Source organism: Rhinatrema bivittatum, chromosome 17, assembly GCF_901001135.1.
Source record: "Rhinatrema bivittatum chromosome 17, aRhiBiv1.1, whole genome shotgun sequence".
NCBI lineage: Eukaryota > Metazoa > Chordata > Amphibia > Gymnophiona > Rhinatrematidae > Rhinatrema > Rhinatrema bivittatum.
In genome coordinates, this window is record NC_042631.1 from 18,190,249 (window position 1) to 18,211,701 (window position 21,453).

The window sequence follows — 21,453 nt, forward strand, 5'->3', positions numbered from 1 at the left end:
TGCTCTGAAACAGTGGATAGTCATATCTTTTATTCAGTCCTAGCACTGCTTCAGGTAAAAAATAGTCACATCAAGTTTCTCATTAGAAAGCAATAGGAGAGCTTTAATACGTATTTTGTATGAGGATGCAGGTAGCCTTTTCTGTATGAACAGATTGGCATCCCTGGTCCAAAGTAACCTTTTTCAGACCAAAAAGATAGACTGTTCATGCTATCCAAGTGTAATATTGTAGACTTTATGGTAATTTGGATTCCATTTTTTTTTCAATTATGCAAAAGCAGTTTAGAAATTTGATTAAATAAAATCCTGCAAAAAGGGGCAGCCCAGTAGCCCAGAAAGTGTCTGATTCAATCCCTTCTTCCGCTCACTGGATTAGCCAGGGCTGTGGTGCTGCCTTGCAGGGGGAGAGAGCCATGGTCTGTAAACCTAGTTTCAATGTAAATGTATGGAAATACACTGGTTAATTCTTCATTACAGATGGCTTGCAAGTAGGGTTGCCAACTGGCTCCAGGTTTTCAGGACAGGTTGATCCAATCCTGGTTTTACTCCCCTGCATACAGGTACTTAGTTTTCATTTTCTTAGGGAATGCAATATATAAATTAGAATAAGTCCTAGCATGCAGTGGGGTAAAACCAGGACTGGATCATCTTGTCCTGAAAATGTAGAGCCAGTTGGCAACCCTACTTGCAACCAGAACTGTTTGCAATCCTAGAGGACTGACGCTGTAAACCTTTGTTAGCCTGTGCCCCAGTTGAATCCATGCAAGCCTGGATCTACACATAAATAACTGCCAGTGCTTAGGGTGCCAAGTTTTTGAAGGATGATGAGGAGCCTGCTCCATTAGGGCCATGCACCCGTGGCCCATCAAAAGCGGGCACTGCTGTTTTGGTGACCTCTGCCCCAGACATTCATTCCACTTCTGCTTATGGTCACCAAAATTTTAAATCCAGCCCTACATCTGGGCAAATTTATGGACCTCACCCATGCATGTGCCAGTGAACAGCACCTTGCATCCACTACAGCCAAACAGACTTGCAGGTGGACATGGGTGCCCTGGGAGAGGAGAGGAGGTTTTTTTTCCCTGGCAATGATTTTTCTTTCCTTTTCAGCAGTAGGAGTTGTCTTAGCTGCTGGGCTGCTAGCAGGGTCACCAGGGAATCCCCCACCCCCCAATTGCATCTCCAGACTGCAGCTCCTGTTAAACAAAATTTTGTTTTATAAACACAAATACATGTTTTAAATGTACTTCTTAGTAAATGTTTGCAAGTGACAATGTCATGTCAGCATGTGTACATTGTGTGGACTGTCTGCAAATGGTGAGCAGGTGTAAGAGAATTGTAGTTTTGGAGGGTGTGTTTTATGTGCTCCTTTTAATTTTTAAATGCAGTTTTTCATGAAAAAAATGTTAATGCAAGCAAACTTCTTTCACGGTGTTTAACTTGGTTCTTCAAATTGAGCACAGAAGAGTAATGGAAAATGCCTTAGGTCATTTGCTGCATGGTACATGGTTAGAAAATGTTGAACATGATCTGGAATAAATCTCTGGAGAAAAAGGTTAATTGCAGATGGCACAATATGGACAAACTGCAAAGACTTTTGTCGGCTGTTAGATTCAGGGAGTGATATATTATGTGCCCATGACAGCATAATGGTGGTGTACATGTGCCTTTAAGGCAAATGCATTAGGTTTGTCCTGTATGGATAAACTGTATATCTTCATGTGTCCTTGAATATCTTTAAACATACAAACGTGCATCCTGAGAACTAGGTAAATAGGTTTTGTAAAATTCTATAAAGCACCACATTTATACTCTCATCCCATTTTGCCTGTGATTCATAAGGAAAGTATGTCCTCATAGTTCTCTAGGTAGCTTACACATTACTTAATAAAAATACTTCACAGAACTCCCTGAATACAGTACTGTTGTGATCTATTATCTGCATGGTACTGCATTACTGTGTGAAATATATTCATTGCGGTTAACATGTTTAAAGAACAGGGCATAGAGTGGCCCGTGTTAAAGGTTAGTTAAGTGAGGAAACATCCTTTGCATGTGTATTTTTGAAAAGATTCCAAACTAGGGATTCAAATTTATCTGTTCTGCTTTTTTTTAGGGCAATATTCCAACTGCCTGTATTAGTGCAAAGTTCATGCGTACTTTTACTTAGGGTGCATGAACTTTCATTTTAAATTGCAGTGGATGCAAAGTACAAGCAGACTTTTGGCACAGGCTTTGTGTGGGTAGAAATTTGCAGGAAAGTATATGTGTAGCTTTGAAAATGCCATCTGCATGTGTCCTGTTCCTGGGAATGCCTTGTAATGCAGCTAAAAGTACAACCCATACACTTTGAGCTGCATTGAGAGTAGATCATTTTCAGACAGCTGATTTATATGTGCATAAAATGCCTTTTTACCCACAGAAGTTGCTTTGAAAATTGTTCCATGTCTCCAACAGCTCTATTAGTTTTGACAGATAGGGGCAATTCAATAACGAGACCCTCTCTGGGTGAGGCACGCTTTGTCTAATGTTTCTCCTAGTATCTCTGCACAATTAACAGCAATGTCTATATTTTTATGCCTCCTAGTTTATTTGGGCAGTTGTGTAGGTTGAGGTGGGCTTGGAATTTGCACATCCTCATTTTGAGCCCTTTGAGGATCTGAGATGTGAATTCTTGGTGCCAAGAAGAGAGATTTCTGTATTTGACGTACAGATCACACACAAAGGGGTTGAATCAGCCTAAGTTTGAAATTTGTGAGCAGCAGCACCAATTGTCTAGGCTTCAAGCTTGCCTACTGTCCATTGATGCATCTTTCCTATAGGAAGCACTTTTTTTTTTTAAGTAGCTGGGATGCTGTCTGGGGAATGACCCTAGAATCAAATCCATTGCCACAAATCTGCCATTATCCTTATTCTATTCTTATGTAAACTTCAAAGCTTGTTTAGGTCTTTAGATTGTCAATTTTAAAAGTATCCACGACACACACCCAGCTAAGTAAGGATTTTAGCTATGAAGGCGACTTACTTCATTGGATCTCTGACGAGTAACCTTGGTACGTATGCAAAATCTGCCTACAACAATTACACAAAACCATGTGCCCGCATCGGACATATGTAACAGATTTCCTGCCCCAACAATCACATTCACCTACAAACCTGTTTCCCCAATGATATTTACATTTCACAGTGCAACTGAAGTTTGCAGCCTGCATACCCAGCCGTTTCTGAGGGAAGTGAATGTGTGAGAGAGCGAGCTTCCCTTTAGATGATTGAATTATGAATGTATATGAAAGATGTGAAAACAGAGAGTAGCCAGGGTTGAAACCTCAGCGCAACTGGTGGTTACTGCTCACGTGTTTCAGTATCGAGAGGTGTCAGCTCTGTGGATGCTTGAGCACCCCAATATTGAGCAAATTCCTTCACTTTGTCCAGGGAAGGGGTAATCTGTGATGTGTTTAGCATCCCTAATCATTTTGAAAAGTTGGCTTCCGTGTCAGTATCCCACAAGCAGTCGAGTTGCTATGTCTGTTGACTAGAATGTATTTATTTAAAAAAAAAAAAAATCTCTTATATACCGCTACTCATTACATCGCAGCGGTTTACAGGTGCCATACACATTAGTGTAATTGTGTCTAAAAACATATCAAACCCAATACAGAAGAAAAAAAATAAACGTATGTACAAAATGAAACATATAGAGTAACATTACTTAAAAAGCCTTTCTTTACTGTGAAGTTATACTGTCAATTGCATCCTCAGCCCACAGTCAGGTCTTTATACCGCCCTGTATTCTGAGATATTCTGGCAAGGTATTCCACAAGGCCAGGGCCTCACCAGTGTGTGCCTGTCTAATTGCTGGAACGGAAGAATGTCCCTTTTCATTGGCTCCATATATGCTCAGAATTCCCCAAAATTGATGGAACCTCCGGCAGGCCCTTATTTTGTGATTGCAATGCTGCTCCGACCCAAGGGCTATTGATTTTATCAATTTATGTATTAGAACTAAAGTGTAGCGAGGTCAGGGGTGATAGGAGCATACTTTTTTTTTTTTTACCATAAAGTAACCTGGCCACAGAGTTTTGCAGCAACTGAAGGGAATGTAAAGTAGATGTAGGAACACCAAGCAATAGAGAGTTACAGAAATCTATCCCAGCAAAAAATGTAAAGACTGCAGGAACTGTCCTGAAGTCTTCGGTGCACAACAACTGTTTCAGATGTCTTAACCTTCGGAGCTTCATATATCCTGTACGAGTAATATGTTTAATACGGGACTTCATGGACAGATTAGTTTCTTTTTTTTTTTCTTTTTTAATTTTTTATTTATGTGTCAGATTAGTTTCTATCATGACTCAAAGGTCACAGATTGTTTTTACTATGGGTTTGCTATGTTTACCAAAATCACATTTTGTGTTATCTGGTACATTTTCTGTCCAGGATAACATCGTTATCTCTGTTTTTGAGATGTTTAATGATAAATGGTTATGAAGCACCCATGTATTAATCGCACCTATGTAGATTTTGCAATAGTTTAATGTATCAGCTATTGAATTTTTTATTGGAATAAAAAACTGGATAACATCAGCATAGATGAAAAAAGGCCTAAAGCAGAGAGCAATTTCCATAGGGGGGATAGATAAATATTGAACAGCATTGCAAACCATGCTGACCCCTGTGGAACGCCAGGTTTGATATTTCTCCATTTGGAGAGTTTTCTCTGTCACAGACCTGAAATGATCTATCACTCAATGAGACGAACCACTTAAGGACTGTGCCTGAGGTACCAAACTCTATCAACAGAGATATCTAGTAAAATCAAGATAGTCTTGGCTGCTGTCGAAACCTCGCCAGATGTTATCAAAAGTGGAAAGCAAGAGAGTTTCTGTACTACTATTTCTTCTAAAACCATATAGATTTGGATACAGAATGTTGGAAACCTCTAGATAGTAAGTTGAACAAGAACAAATGACTCTGAGTTTGGATAAAAAAGACAAATTAGACATGGGGCGATTAGATATTTAGGAAGTTTGGATCTAGATTTTAAAACATTTTTTTTAAGATTGGTTTAACATTTGCCTTCTTAATATAGTATGGAAGGGCACCTTCTGATAGTGACAAGTTCCCAAAATTTGAAAGTGGTTCCCTAAGCACTTTTACCACCCCGATTGAAATAGGATTTAATTTACAAAATGTTGAATTAATTTCGGAGCTGGTCAGAAAAATGTTCCCATGATCCCAACTCTGTAATTCTGTAATTGGTGGAAACTAAGCTAACAAATGTTCTACTTTATCTACGAAGAAGTTGGCATATTCTTCACAACTAAAAGGGGCTTTAGAACATTTCTCAGCCACAGTCTTGGGTCCAGTTAATGATTAACATAATAATAAAGGTCTTATTAAAACCCGTGGCCTAAATCTTATCTATGAAATACTTTCCATTGGCTTTGTTAATCAGCCTTCTATACTTAGAATATTGTTAACTTTATCTTTCTAGAGATGCCTGAGATCTGTCTTTTTTTCAATGTCCTTTCTTTAGCCCACGTTAACGCTTACATTGTTTTAGTTCCTTGGTGTAGCATGGGGAGTATTTTTTTTTTTTTTTAAGTTGTGGGGTTTCATCTTGATTGATTTCATGTGTGTTAAAATATCATTCAATTCTAGATTGGCATTAATCCAAAAGTTAACCGCAGTAGCACAGTTGTCACAGGAGGAGCTATCTAGTTTGTTAGGGAATACTTCTTTTGATTTATCTGGGTCAATCTGTCCCCCTCTTTTGGATGTAACTTGGGGTGTCTGTGGCCGCAGGAATGCAAGTGGCTATATGAGCTTTAAAGTAACTAACATTATGATGTGACATGGGGCTAGCGGAAGCTACGATGGAAGTGCTATTAATCCAAACTTGTTCTTGATTATTAAATATTAGGTTTAAGGGGTGACCTGCTTTATGTATCGAACCTGAGATGAGTTGATGAAATTCTAATGCAGCCATATTTTCTAAAAAAAAATTCTCAGCATGTACCGAGAGGGGAATTCTATCTGCGTGTATATCAAAATCACCAATTACAATAGTTTTAGACAAATTTATGGAGGCACTAGCAAGCAATTCTATGAAAGGTGACATATTTTGTACTAGTGCTCCCGGAGGACAATCTGTTACACATAAATGAAGAGTTGCAGATTTAAGCAGAATTACTTCAAATCGCAAAACAATATCAACTTTACATGAGACTCAGTCTAAGGAACATTTAAAAATTATCATTATGCTACCCCCTCTTCTATCTTCTCTGGGCTGGGAGATAAATAATTCTTTATCATCAGACTATAATATTATCAGAACCTGATTATAAATAGTCAACCATGTTTCTGTTAAACAAATACAATCCAGTCTAGAATTATGAATTAATTTGTCAATAAGAGGCATTTTCTTTGAAACGTATTGCACATTGAGTAGTATAATAGACAGTATCAAGCAGGTGGAAATATTAACAGGATTAGAAATCTCAATTATTTTCAAAGTACAATCTTTTTCTGGATAACATTGACGATAGGCATTGGCAAGCTCACCATATTTACCCTGTCCTTGTATCACTGATATAGGTATGCTCCTAGTCATCATACCTCTATAATTGCACAAACCAGAAAAAAAGCAAACAGCGGTTAACCTACTTCTTGCTTCGATCCCTTGCATGCACTTTGTATGCATGAAGGGGCGCAGAAAGGGGAAGGTTTCTTTGTCGCGCTCCTTCATGTGCACGCCTTCATCATGCATACCTCTGGCACAAAGCACCTCAGCGTTAGAAGACTCCCAAAATACCCGCGGCTAGTGATGACATGAGAGAGTGGGCAGGACAGATAGTCTGGAGAGTAGCACGGAGGGAGAGAACTGGAGTACAAAATAGCCCCTCGATGGTATGCAGGGCAAGATGATCCCTATTGCAGGGTAAGCAGAGCAGACCATGTTCACCTCCAGCGTTAGAAGTCTCCCAAAAGACTCATGCCCATTGATGACATCAGAGGGTGGGTGGGGAGAATAGTCCAGGGAGTAGCATGGAGGGAGAGAACTGGTGTTCAAAATAATCCCTCAATGGTATGCAGGGCAAGATGTTCTGTATCGCAGGGTAAGCAGAGCAGATATATCCTTAACAGTGTAGACTAGAATGGTTAGCCAGACTAGAGGGACCAATTGGTCTTTCCTTTTCATCCTGCAGGCTAGTCCATACAGGTGGGATGCACCCTCCGGCCAGCAGATGGAGGCAGAGACAAAAATTCAAGAGCTGACTTTGCTCCCTATAAAAGATCTGGTGCTGCCTTAGCAGATGTGTAGACTGGTGTTGCAGCAGATAGATGGATTCTTAGTAACTTGTTCCAGGAGCTGCAATCTGGGCTTCCAGCAAAAAGCCCAGGAAAACAGTGAAAGAGCCCTGAATACAGGCAAAGGGTCCTGTATGTCCTGTTGAAAGTAGAAGCTCAAGAAAAGGGTCTTGGTGGAAGTGGGCTGTCAGATAACAGGCAAAGGATTTGAATGTCCTGGTGAACACAGACTCCTAAGACAGCAGGAATAGGTCCTGATTTGTTGCTGGTATGAGCAGGAATCAAAGAAGATGTCACCACATGTAAGGCTGAGGAGAGCAGTATGTCTGCTTGAATGAGAGAATATTGGTATGTTTTGCCTGGGCTATTGTGTACCCATTTTGTTTTGGAATCCACCTTCAGGTAAAGGTAGCTATGCTCAGTAATTGTAGTAACAAGTTCTCATCTATGAGAAATTCTTTTCAGAGTGTTTTATCAGCAGGCAGGTAAGGCCAAGGAGTTGCAGGAAGTGCTAATGAGCAGACTGCAGTTGTCTTGATTACCTCCCTGGAACTTGAGTTAACCCCCCCTGGGCTGGACTCTGCTACAGAGCTGCATATTGTAATCATGGAACCTGGTTGTGAGATCCAAGTTCCAGTACCCTTTCTTACTCAGGCTCCTGGCCAGGTTCTGGTTTTTAGAAAGTTCAGTACTTTTTTCAAAAACCAAAATCTCTTAGAGACTATAGAAGATTGTAATGGAGTATGAGGAAGACAGAACCTTTGGAAAGGCAATGGCACCCGTTCTTGAGGCAGGCTGAATAGCCTCTTACCTGTTGCTTGGACAAAAAATAAATATACTTGGGGGTGGGTTCAAATAGTATATATACATGTATTTATATATAGTCAAATGTTAGTGAAGAGTATATATATTAAGGCAAGCAAGCCATATTTACCTCTCTTCTTTCCCTCTGAAGGAAGGAGGATACCTAGAGAGGTTGGTAAGACCAAATTAAGCTAAAAATGATGGCAGACCATTATAAGTTTGACCGTACTTTACTTAAAGCAATATGAGGTAGCACTGGTACCTTCTGCTTGTTAACCTATATGCAAGCAAATAGTGGTATGTTCCCACAGGAAGGAACAATTCCTCAGGGTGGGAGTTTCCTTCAGCTATGAAGTCCAGAGCTGGCAGGGCAAAGAATGAAGCTCAAAACTCTCAGGTCAGGAGGAGGAAGCCGCTGCTCAGTGTTTCTTTCTTTTCCCAGGCTGCAGGGAGGATAGTATCCCTCAGTGAAGGCCATGCTGACTGTTTCTGCAGATTCTTACCTATGAGAGAAAGGGAGATCTGGATATAAGGACCCAGGTGGATTCACAGCTAGTGAGACTAGAAGGGAAGCAAGGGGGGAGGTTCCCTTTGGAGGGTGCCCCCATCTGAGCTGGTCTTTGCAAATTCAAGAGGGACCACAGAGTAGGTGCAGGGTCCCATGGGTACTCCCTTGCAGGGGCTCAGTATAATCTGGGTTGAGGCCTCATATTGGGCGCATGAGATTTGATTAATTTCAGTTGAGCATTTCAACTACATTTCTTTGTGAAAATGTTAGTGATATGCAGGGGGATTGAGAGTGTGAACACATAAGAACAGTACAAGGACAAGTCTTCCTATAGAACACGGCTTGTTAAAAGAACAGAGGAAGGAAACCTACCTAATTCCACATGCACATTAAGATACAATTCTTCTGAGGAGTCAAGAATACAAGTTTTCCCACTGAGGGAAGTCTCCTCAACTTGGTAAGGAGCTTACTGTGGAAGAGATCTATCATTACTTCCTTTCAAGCACTGCAGAGAAGCATCTCATGGACATGTTGGGAGTCCATTTCCTGGGGGTTCTTGGGCAATTCTTGGGGGGGGGGGGGGAAAGGGTGCTCAATATCCCCCCTATTGTTTTGACAATAATGGGACACATCATTCAAGATTTTGTATGAATGTGTAAGCTCAAGGTCAGAAGTGGAAGGTCATGAGATAGTCTTAAAGCTCCTCAAGGATATATGGAATTCACTGAGTGCAGGAAGTCCAGCAGACGGTTATTTTTGTCAGCAGAGACCTGCAATTAAAGACGTGACTTCAAAGGCAGAAAGTGCATAATGGATTAAGGAAGCAATTTATGGCAGCATGCTTATTAAAGGCAAAGCCAAGGTGCAGGAGCTAAACATACACATGGCGAAGGCCAGGCAGCGTCCTCTACACTGGACAGATCATTGACCCTAGGAAAAATCTGTAGGGCAGCTACAAAGGCTTCTCAGTATACACTGACAGAATATTAGAGGTTAGTTCTTTTAAGGAGAAAAAAAGGACATGGCATCTAATACGAGAAGACTGGAAATAGGCCAAGGTAACTCCCACCCGGACTAGAAACTGCTCATATATTTCCCATCTGTATGGACTAGTCTGTAGGACGAAAAGGAAGGTAAAATTTATACTTGCCCATTAATTTCCTTTCCTTTAGTCCTAGCAGACTAGTCCAGGACCCAACCTGAGAAAACAACTGTGGTGTAAAAAAAAATAAAAATAGAAGGGGGTGAGGGAACATACATGCATGCATATATGCCTATAGATATACAAATAGAATTTAGCAAAAAGAGGGCCTTTCTCCCAGTAGAGAAATGCAGTTCAGGGAACGGGGAGTAGTGAGTATCCTCAGTCCCTGACCTTTGTGGTTTCATTAAGAATATTATTCTTGTGGAATAATGTCCTTTTTTTTTTTTTTCTTCTCTTTGCAGTTCCAGGGGAACTTTACACTCAGAAGAACCAATGACAAGTACAACATTGTCCATGTGGAATGCAGCAGTCCTGATTGTGAACTTGGAATTGTTATTCGGGTTCTAGGGCTAGTATCCAAGAAGGAGATGCTAGCAATGATAGTAGTATTTTTGTTATAATGGCAGTTGGGGAATTAGAACTAACAATGGTTCCTGGTTGGTTTCTAGCTTCGGTATAACATACCAGTCCTTTTACAGGGAGCAAAGTCAGCTCTTGAACGTTTTGCCTCCATCTGCTGGCTAGAGGGTGCATCTCACCTGTATAGACTAATCTGCTAGGACTAAAGGAAAGGAAATTAATGGGTGAGTATAAATTTTATCTTATCTACCATTATTTAGTTTTATTGTAATTACTCCAAAAACACTAGTTTGGAACACTATCAGAAGAGAATATCAAGCTCATCCACAATTAAATTTCTAGTTTTTGCTACAGTTCCAGTGTTAAAATACCTCAGATTTCTATATAATAATTTAATTGGGGTTAACCATCTCCTTTAGCATACACATCAACAAGTAACCATTTAGCTATCCTGCCTTTTACTTTGACTTTCTCAGTGGAACTTAAGAACATAAGAAGTGCCATGCTGGGTCAGACCAAGATCCATTGAGCCCAGCATTTTGTGGCCAATCCAGGTCACAAATTCTTGCAAGTCCCCAATAGTAGGTCTGTTTCTTGTATGTCACTCCCAACGATAAGCACTGGCTTTCCCAAGTCTACCCGGCTAATAACTGTTTATGGACTTTTCCTTCAGGAACTTGTCCAGTCCTCTTTTGAACCCCACTGTTAGTTGCCTTGACCACATCCTCTGGCAACAGATTCCATAGCTTGATTGTGCAGCCGAGTGAAAAAATACTTCCTGGAACTAATCTGCAAGTATTTCAAAACCAGTCAGTAGGAAAGGAGTACAAATATAGGGCATTTTGTATTTGTCAGCTTGTACTTTTTTTTTTTTTTTTTTAATTTTTATTGAATTACATTCAAACAGCTCACACTACAACTTGATCTCACATCCATTATGCATAATGTATTAAAGATTATACAAAATCTGTTTCAGTTCAGATCTGATTTTTTTTGTAATTCCCTCTTCACTTTTCATTCTTGCTTTCATTCACACTCATACACATTTGCACCTCATTTCATCAGACTTTTGATTACTACAAAACTACTTTCCACCCCCTCTGTTGCACATTGTATGTTTTTCCAACCCATATACCAGAGATAGGCAATTCTGGTTCTCAAATGCCAAAAACAGGTCCAGTTTTCAGGATATCAATAATGAATATTCAAAAGATATATTTGCATGCACTTGTTCTGTTGCATGCAAATATATCTCATGTATATTCATTATAGTGTGTGCTATTTTATTATTTCATTCCATCAATATTTATTTATTTATAATTTTTATATACCGACCTTCTTGCATAAAATGCAAATCAGGCCGGTTTACACTGCAAACTGAACAAGCAGGAAATATAATTCCTTAATACACCCTTCACAATCAATACTGCTGTGTAGACAAATTTATAAGCTCTGCCAACTCATCAGAGTGGTGGCAGCTGACAACTTACAATGAATTTCTCCTTTTTGCCGCATTCTAGTTTTATTACTAAAAGTCAGTACTTCTCTGTTTTTTTTTTCTTTAAACAGGGTTGTAGCATTTTTGTTTTCACATCATATGAGGCAGGTGTTACAGAATTGTCCTTAGAGGCAAGGTATTTTGAAACCTTACTGGAGCGTATTCTAAAGTGAAGTCAATGCTTTCAAAAAACATTGAAACACATAAATGATGGCAGAAAAGGACCAAAATGGTCCATTCAGTCTGCCCAGCAAGCCTCCCATGGTAGCATCAGCCGCACCGTGCAGGTTACCCCATGTTTCTCTTAAGGTTAGCAACTGCCACTCTGTGCAATTATTCCCAAGCCTTATTATAAACCATACAAAATTTACTGCTACCGGTATAAACATTTTTACTGAGTGACGAGCCTTCCTGAAAATTCAGACCGTGCTGCTTGACGTGCTTTGCTTATGGACTTGACCGTAGAGGCAGTCTTCTGTTTTATTCCCCCCCATGTCTGCACATCAGTTCCCCAGATTGCAAAAGTTGGTTGCTGTCTGAATCCAGTTCCCCTTTTCCTCCTGCCATTGAAGCAGAGAGCAATGATGGAGTTGCATCACCAGTATCAGGCTTATTGGTTTAAGGGTAGTAACTGCCACACCAGCCAAGTTTTTCCCCCATGCACTCTTTTTTTCCTTCATTTCCATCCTCTAGCCTTAAGGGATCCACAGTGTTTATCCCATGTCCTTTTGAATTCTTTCACTGTTTTGGTCTTCACCACCTCCTCCGGAAGGGCATTCCAGGCATCCACCACCCTCTCCATGAAGAACTGTTTTCTGATGTTGGTTCTGAGATGTCCTCCCTGGAGTTTCATTTTGTGACCCCCTAGTTCTACTGATTTCTTTCCAACTGTACATCATTAAAACCTTTCGGGTATCTGAAGGACTTATATCTCCCCTGTGCCTCCTCTCTTCCAGGGTGTACATATTCAGATCCTTCAGCCTCACTTCATAGATTTTCTGATACTGACCCTACACCATTTTGGTAGCCCTTCTCTGGACCACCTCTATCCTGTCTCTATCCCTTTTGAGATAAGGGCTCCTGACTCCTTCCCTAACTCTGACTCAGGAAGAAAGAGGCCTTCATGCCTACCCCCTTGCCATCAAAGTTGAAGGAGCCTCTGCGCCCTGACGCCCAGGGATGCATCTGGTCAGCTGCCACCCTTAGGCATTGATTCAGTGATGTTGCTATGTTGTCCCCTTCTTCTGGGTAAATCTCTAAGGTATGCACAGAACCCTAGACCTTGGCTCCAGTAGCTATCCTCAAAGTCCAGTGAATGCGGGCACTAGGACAGACCCTCCCCCCCCCCCTCCCACACACATGGAATCTCAGAGGGCATGAGACCTGTGAGTGTAAGCTATCCCCATGCTCACTGAGGATTACTGCTGGAGCTGAGGTCCCTGGGGAGGAGACAGTGGCAGGGGGAGGGCTGCCTTCCAAGATCCAGGGCAGGATGGCAGAATTTGCCATCCCAATTATGCAAGCAAAGGCACAGACCTGCTAGAACTGTGTGTAAACCCAGGCCTGCTGACAAGAGGCCTCTGTACCTCAGCAGCCCCCTACCTCCAATTCAAGAAGAGAGGGAGCTCCATGCCCAAATATCCTCCCACATGTGTGTGGGGCAAAGGACTGTAAAAGATCAGCTGGCAGCACCATTTTGATTCTTGGCAGCATTGTAGTAGAAGTGAGTTATACCTTTTCTTGCCCCCATTTGCTTTGTGGCATTGTCAGATGGGGGATGCAGATGGTTGAGGAGAGGGGGAACTGGGAAAAAGAGGCCCCTTTATTTTGGTGCCTTGGTAGGGGGTTTTGGGAATGGAAGAGCCTATTTTCTTGAGTCGAGGCGGGGGTGTCTAGACTCATGTGGGTGGAGGGTTGTCAGGGCACCGAGGCACATTGATCCTTGAGTCAGGAAGTAGAATGCTGCTCTGCCATCAGAGGATTAGGGGAAGACTGAAACCTGCCTTTTCACTTTGGGCAATTTAGCACAGGAGACTGAAGATGCAGCTTGTCCATGCGACACTACTTCAGGTAGTGTGCACTAGGATTTTTCTGTGGCTCATTTTGGATTTCCAACTCCTTTGTAACTGGAGCTGGGACCTGATGCCATAAACCTTCTTTCACAAATGGCCACAGTTAGGCTTCCCTATGTTAGATCCTCTGGTAACTCACCTAGCCCAGTCATCTTAGCAACATTCCTCAGCTGGGAGTCGTGCACCATATTCGTTTTTTGTGATTGGTCAGCCACTTCAAAGCAAATTACAGTCATGTACTGTAGGTATTTCCCCCCCCCCCCCCCCGTCCCCAGAGGGTGGATTTATTAAGGCTTTTCTCCTATTCTGAGAAAAATGCTTAGCGAATGAGGTGCTAAGTCTGTGCTCAAGGCAGGAGTGGAGGAGGTAAGGTGCCCGAAGACACAAGGAGTGTCCGTGGGATTTGAATCTTGGCTTTCCTGGTTCACAGTCTGCTGCCCTAATAACTAGAAGACAAATGTTAATAGGTAAAAGAGAGAAAAATTGTTTCACTAAAAGTAAGATCAGTAAAAACTTTAAGGTGACCAGTTTAGAAACAGAACGCAAAATGTTACAACATATAATTGGCAGCCTATTGGGATGATTTAACAATCCAAGATATTCTAATTATAAGTCTCTTAAAGTTAAGTTGCTTCTGCAAAACATCGTTTAGGTGACGAGTGAACTTTAAAGAGATTTTTTTTTTTTAAGTACATTGATAATGTTCATGCATACTGCGGGTCTGTAACACAAGGATAAGCATTGCTGAAGGACAGCTGGGGACGACACAGGCCCCTTGTTAAGGCTGTGCTTCTGTTCAGAATTCCTGCAAATAACTTGCACCAGGTACAGTTATTTCAAGTCCTTAGTCCTCTGGGAGCTGAGCAAAGATTTGTTTTACTTAAACCATGTATAACGCTGATGAAGCAAATGAGATCAAGAATAAACAATCATTGTAAATATTTAACAGTGACAAAACAGTCAGCGAGAGCCCAAAGAACAGTCTATAGTCAAGAACAATGCCCTGGGATAGTAAAGCAGCTCCAATTTCTCTTTGATATTATAATTAGCCAACTTTAAGTCACAACAAAAATGCACAATTTTCACTGACATAGGAATTATAAGTACAAACAACCTTTTCATGTTGATTTCAAACAAACCTCTAATTGTTTGTACACTCTTAGATCATAGACAGAAGCCCTAAAAATATCTTCTTCTTTTTTGTCTCAGATGTCTTGTCTTTTGGTAATAAACACAATATATAGTATTAGAACACAAATACTTTTTAATATACTGGTATATCAAATTCACTTTTGCTGCTTTGTTTACTTATTTTTCACGGGGTCTTTCGGCTGGATTTTATGGAGTTTAATTTTAAAATTTAAATTGAATTAGGTTACATGGAGTTGAGTTTTCTTTACTGGAGGACTGAACCAGTGAAATGAAAACCACTATTGAAACAAAAATAAATATTCGGTTTTTCCAATGAAAGGGTATTGTCTGCATCTTGTTTGCTAACAGTTTCTAAGTGATGTTTGTTCTAGTAAACAATATTTGTATCAATAGTAAAATTAGACCATGAACTATATTTTAAGGAATACTGCATTATAACTGAAAAATGGTGCATTCCTCCTTTTTTTTTTTTAACTGCAGGACTGAAGTTTGCCATCATGCTAGGTTAAGGTTTCCTTTTCCCAGTTACCTCAGGTCTATTATGACCATAGGTGGCTATCACAAAGCTTCATCATCCAGTTTTTGACACCAAGGTTGGCAACTTTAGGAGGTAATTTTCAAAGAAGTTGCACATGTAAATGTAACATCCTAGCATGGCAATTTTTGAAAACCTATTGGCAATTCAATAGCGAATATCGTAGCAATTTTCAAAAGCCTGCTTATGCATGTAAAACTCAGTTTTAAGTGAGTAAATTCTGTTGAAAATTAATTGCATAGTGTGCCAGTTCTCTCTGTGCCAAGCTTCCCATTCCTCTTGGTTTTGCCCACATTTCCAGATCTTAGCCATACTTTTATGTCATTTTACATTTATTAAAATGTGTTAATCGTTAAACACTACAAGACGTCCAAGTGATATACAAAAAAAGTACTTAAAGATTTAAGTAAAAGTAAATAAAATAAACAATGTGTACATTAAATAATCCAATGAACAGACACATAATAAAATTTATACATAATACAGACTAAAAACAAATCACATAAGAAAGTTTCTGAAAGCCCTCTGAATTTTTTTTAAGGATTTGCATGGTCGCAGCTGTATAGAAAGGGAATTCCAAAGACACATTCTCGAGTAATGCCGCTAATTTTGGCGATGGGATATCTAGAAGGCCTCTTTGTGAGGATTGCAGACCTCTGGATGGTTGATATATCTTTAAGATGGCATTGGACCATGGGCAAGAGTGACTGTTGATCAATTTGAAAATTGTCATGCATATTTTGTACTTAATCCACTCATTAATTGAAAGGCAGTGTAAATCAATCAGGATAGGGTGATGTGATCATAGTGCTTTATGCCTGCAATTATATGAGCAGAAGTCCATGAACTGCTATTAATCAAGTTGACTTAGGGAATGGCCTCTGCTATTACTGGCAGCAGTAGCATGGGATCTTCTTGGTATTTGGGGACTTGCCAGGTTCTTATGACCTGAATTGGCCACTGTTGGAAACAGGATGCTGGGCTTGATGGACCCTTGGTCTGACCCAGCATGGCAATTTCTTTTGCAACGTGGTACAAGCAGGGCCAGTGCATCCATTAGGCAAACTTAGGAGGTTGCCTATGGCGCTGACCCTTGGGGGGGGGGGGGTGCCGAAGAGCAGCCAGGTGATGCTGCGAGCAGAGCTGTTCATGGCCAAGAGGAGTAGAGATTCGTTGGGCTGCTCGTGGCTCTGAGGAGCATACAGTGGGTGGTGCGAATGAGGTAGGAGGAGTTGGGCCCGAGACTGGCGGGGGCGGCATGAATGGGGGGGCAAGGCAGAAGTCGCCTAGGGCACCCACTAACTACCCTTGCACCAGCCCTGGGTACAAGGAAGGCCTAGATAAAGGCCATTACAATAATCAGCAATTGGAAAAATGGATGCCTCTACAACAGTACAGAATTCTGAAGGCATGCAATAACTTTTTAAGACCGGCTAAGACACGTAGTTTGAAGAAGCCCTGTTTGACTACCATTTTGCTATGAGGGCGAAAGGATAATGTGCTATCTAACAAAACTCCAAGACTTTTAACTTGATTTTTGATGGGAAAATCATCCCATGCCCCCTCCGCTTTCCTCTTTCTTGCCCTCCTGTATTAAATAGCTAATTTGCCACCGGAAACTAAGCACATGACCAGCAGATCTAATTTCCTTATTGCCAGACCTTCTGTAAGAGATCTTCCATCTCGCGATCTGGTGCCCCCTTTCATTTGAGATCATGACCTTCCAGCTAGTCTTCAGACTGCTTCTATAACACCATAATTCAAATGTCTAACAGCCGTTCAAACACTAAATTTAATTCTGCATGGAAAGCAGAGCAAAGGAGAAATTAATTGCAGAAATCACACGAAGCTCAGTGTTAAGTTGGTTTTGTGTGTGTGTGTGTATGTGTGTGTGAGAGAGAAAGCTACCCTGCTGTGATATATTAAGTGGGCTGTCAGTAAGTAATTGTAGACTCCTGTGTTTTTGTGGGGGGTTTTTTTTTTTTTTACATCAAATCTCATTTTTAAATCCACAGAAATCAATGTTTTTGTTTCAAATACTCAGCCGCAGGAGGCCTGCAGGGGACTGACATGCTCCCCTGTAAGATAAGATAATGTTCTGGACCCAGAGTGTTCTATTTAAAAAGTGGTGGAAGGGGCAGGACAGGCTGGCGTGCTGTGTGCGTCCTTATTAATCAGAGGCAGGAGGAGCTGAACTTGCATACTCTCAGTGATGAGAGGGATGCAAAGCAGTCTGAGGGCTTAGTTCAGTATTATTGTAAGCATGTGGTTTTGGCGTGATGCTTCTGTCTGAGACTCCCCGTGAATCTAAAAATGAGGAATAAGATGTGATTCATTTCAAGAAATATTTTTCTGTTACAAAGCGTGGCCAGTACAAAGGTGAGTTATTGGTTATTTTTTAACTTCCTAGTTATGATTTCTTTCAGTTTGAAAGGTATTTTAATGGGGTAGGGGAATGCATATGTTCCTTTTTCACTCTACAACAATAGATGGAATACTCTGCTGTGCTTAACTTGTGAATTAAGGATCCAAAACTGTTTATCCAAATGAGCTATTTGCATGTTTGTTTTTATTATTAGATTCTTTGCAGGTTCTTTTTTAGTGAAAGAAGAGTTAGCCAAACATGATCTTTTGAGATCAGGTAGTGTCCTTCTTGGGTTCTCATTACACTATTATAAGTACTGAAACGTAATTTTATGGGATCAGACCTGTAAAACTCTGGTCGGTACCTGAGGATTTATAAGGTGTCCAGGCTTTTACATTTCTCATTTGCTGTAAAATAAACAGAAGTCGGGGAGTGTCTGGGAAAAATCAGACCTGCCTAGAGCTGAAGTAACAGGTATGACTAGAAAAGTTGCCAAGCAAGTCATAGTGCACTGTTCTTAAATAAAATGTCCTTTGTTCTAAATCTTATTATTTTGATGAACAGCGCAGTTGTTTGAATTGTGCATTTTATGAAACTCCTAGTGGAGCTGATTTTTATCTAAGGCTTTTTCAGTGGGCACAAAATGAGAATAACCCATTGATTAATACACATCTGATTTAGGTTAATGTTCTGTACATGATCGCTAGCTATTATTCCTACATTAACTACCTGAAGCTATTCTGGGGCTTAATTTATATTTCTTCCTTTCTTTTTTTTTAATTCACATTTTAAAAACACTCAGCATGGAGCAGGAAGCGTATGAATCTTCCCCCAAATTAAAACAAATGCCCAACCTAAAAAGAGAAACATTAACAATCTTCTAAAGAAACAGCATTCATTCTGAGTGAAATGCTTAGATGCCATGCAAAATTTCCCCACAGAACAGGTTTCGTTATGACTGTAGGTTACTCATAAAAAAGTGACTTCATTAACACTGTGTAGCAAGGCTTGCGATAATCCACAAGGAAATATATATTTTAAAGACCTGTCAGTTAAGGTTACTGGTAACTTGCTAGTAAATGTCAGTTTATCAGTAATGATATAGCATCCTATGCAGAGTTCGGTATATGTGTGAGATATTTGCACTGGCGATGAGATATTAAACATATCAGCTTTCTCAACACATGTAGATAAGTCATCCATATTGCTTGCTTACATGTTACTGTTTCAGTCCGGAAGCATAAAGTGTGTGTGTGTGTGTGTGCGCGTGTTGCTGTACATATGTATCTGTTAGAGGTAAGGGAAACACAGAGAAAAGAGAGCAAAAAGATAGATTGTTTGGCCAGAGAAAAAGAATAAGGTATGGAAAGCAGAACAATTTATGTGTTTCTAACACTGTTACCAGATGTTAGACTGATACAAGTGTTCTTTTATCTTCATTCTCAATATTGCCCAATGCAGAATACTTTGACAGTGGGTTTCAACCTTCTATCAGGACTCACCTGAGAGATGATGCTCACATGCGTGACACACTGAACACATGACCATCATGGCACTAAATGTAAACCTATACTCTGCATCCACAGTAATCCCCTGCTTCCTAACAATGAGTGCAGGGCAGAACTAAGACATTTCCCTGTACAACTCGCCATACAAAAAGATGCTCTGATTCTGGTGTCATCTCAATAACAGCACCACAAACTCCCTCTACTGCCAGGTGCACTGTAAAATAATACAAACAAACCCCACTCTGTACGTCTATCAAACCTGCTGTACTGAAGCAGCACTAACTTCCAGCAATGAAACAGCAATAGCCCTGCCATGAAAAGGCAGCAGTTCACCACCAGTGCTATATAATATTGAAAAAATACAACAAATAAGGCTGATACAAACCTTTGGTAAAGTCCCTCATCTCAGTCACATACACAGGACACAGACAGACCTGCCTTCCCCTAATATAGAATAAAAGACCAACCATAAATTACAAATGTGGAAATAAAACTTGGAATGGAAACTCCAAGACCTTCTACTACCCCAAATCAAATAAGCCTGATACTTCACTTTCAATGCATATACAGCAAAGTTCTCTGATTCAACGGCAGGGGAGAAGAAAAACTGATACTTCACACATCCAGCAGAGCTCTCTGCTTCAACGGCAGGGGAGAAGAAAAGAGGGTTCGCACTCACAAAGCGGGGAGTAGCTGGCTTGTTACGGCGGTTACTACCCCCAAACCAAATGTGCCTGATACTTCACTTTCGATGCACATCCAGCATGGCTCTCTGCTTCAACGGCATGGGAGAAGACTTATACATCACACATATCCAGCATAGCTCCCTGCTTCAACGGCAGGGGAGAAGAAAAACAACCAATAAGGGCTAATAACATAGTCTGGGTAAAACAAATAAGCATGGGTGCAGCTTGCTTATTGCGGCGGCTACTACCCCTAACGAATCAAGCTAGATATTTCACTTGGATGCAGCTCCATCACTGCTCTCTACATTAAAGGTGGGGGTGGAAGGGAAATAGAACCAAGAGCTAAGAGAAACAGATAAGTATGAGAGAAAATATGTGTGAAGCTTGCTGGGCAGACTAGATGGGCCATTTGGTCGTCTTCTGCCGTCATTTCTATGTTTCTATGTTTCTATGTTTCTGCATGCAGTGCAAACCTGGAGACTAGAAACAGAAATCTATTTCCTCCTACACCAAGCAAAGTTCAAGAGAGTAGAAATGCATATTCTCAAAACTGACATAGTATGGCCCTCGTACCCCGTCACTCCCCTCCATGCCCCCATCACCCCTCACTTCTCCCAACTACTCAATCATCCCTTCACCTGCTCATATCCCTGTCCAACATTCCCAACACCCCCCACCCCTCATCCTATTCCCCTCTCCCCTGCTCAACTTTCTGCCCTTCTCTCTCCCTTTCCCTATCCAAAATACATCTGACCACCTCTTTCCTACCCCATCTTGCTCAGCATCCCCCACACCTCCATCTCTCTTCCCTACCCAGCAGCCCCCAATCCCTCCCTCCTTCACCTCTCCCTACCCAGCAACCCCAATCTCCTTTCCCCACCCCTTCCTAACAGCAGACCCCTGACTCCCTATCTTCCCACACCTTCCTGACCAGCACATTTCCTCCTCCTAGCTCCCAGCCAGCAGAAAAGACTTCAGTCCAATCCAGAGTCTCCTTCCCTCTTTATCAGCAGCAGATGAGAGAGAGAGAAGCGTTGAGGAGAGGAAGATGAGGCAGAAGCAGCAGTGGATCTACAGAGCATGCACATTTCTCCCTCCTGCTCCTGCTTTCACACCCAGGTCCCATGGGGTGAAGAGAGCATCAGCAGCCTCACTGCCAGGCCAGGCAGGGGAAGATAAAGTTTTGGTGTCCTGCCGGGCCCATATGGACAGGAGTTGGTGATATCGCACTCTGATCTGGGTGAAGGAGGAGGGAACAGGCAGAGGAGAAGGAAGCAAGAGCAATGTCCTGTCATACCCAGTAAAAGAGAAGTCGGCCAACTCCCGCCCAGACAGACGAGGAAAGATCGGTTTTCTGCTGGCTCTGCAATGCACGTCCTGGGACTTCACGACACACTACTGTGACCCGATACATCTGTGGAGAACCACTGCTTTAGGATACAGTCTTTTTTAA

General features: G+C 41.2%; 1 protein-coding gene across 21 annotated transcripts in view; it reads left to right on the forward strand.

The window, feature by feature from the left end:
- Positions 1-21,453, forward strand: part of PPFIBP2 (PPFIA binding protein 2) — a 161,960-nt gene that overhangs the window by 5,155 nt on the left and 135,352 nt on the right. Inside the window, exon 1 of one of the 21 annotated variants that reach the window (XM_029582269.1) lies at positions 17,672-17,820. The exons of the other annotated variants lie outside the window; for them this stretch is intronic. The gene's annotated coding sequence lies outside the window, so the exon portion shown is untranslated. Of the gene's footprint in view, positions 1-17,671; positions 17,821-21,453 lie in introns of those variants that run through there. 21 annotated transcript variants of the gene reach the window in all.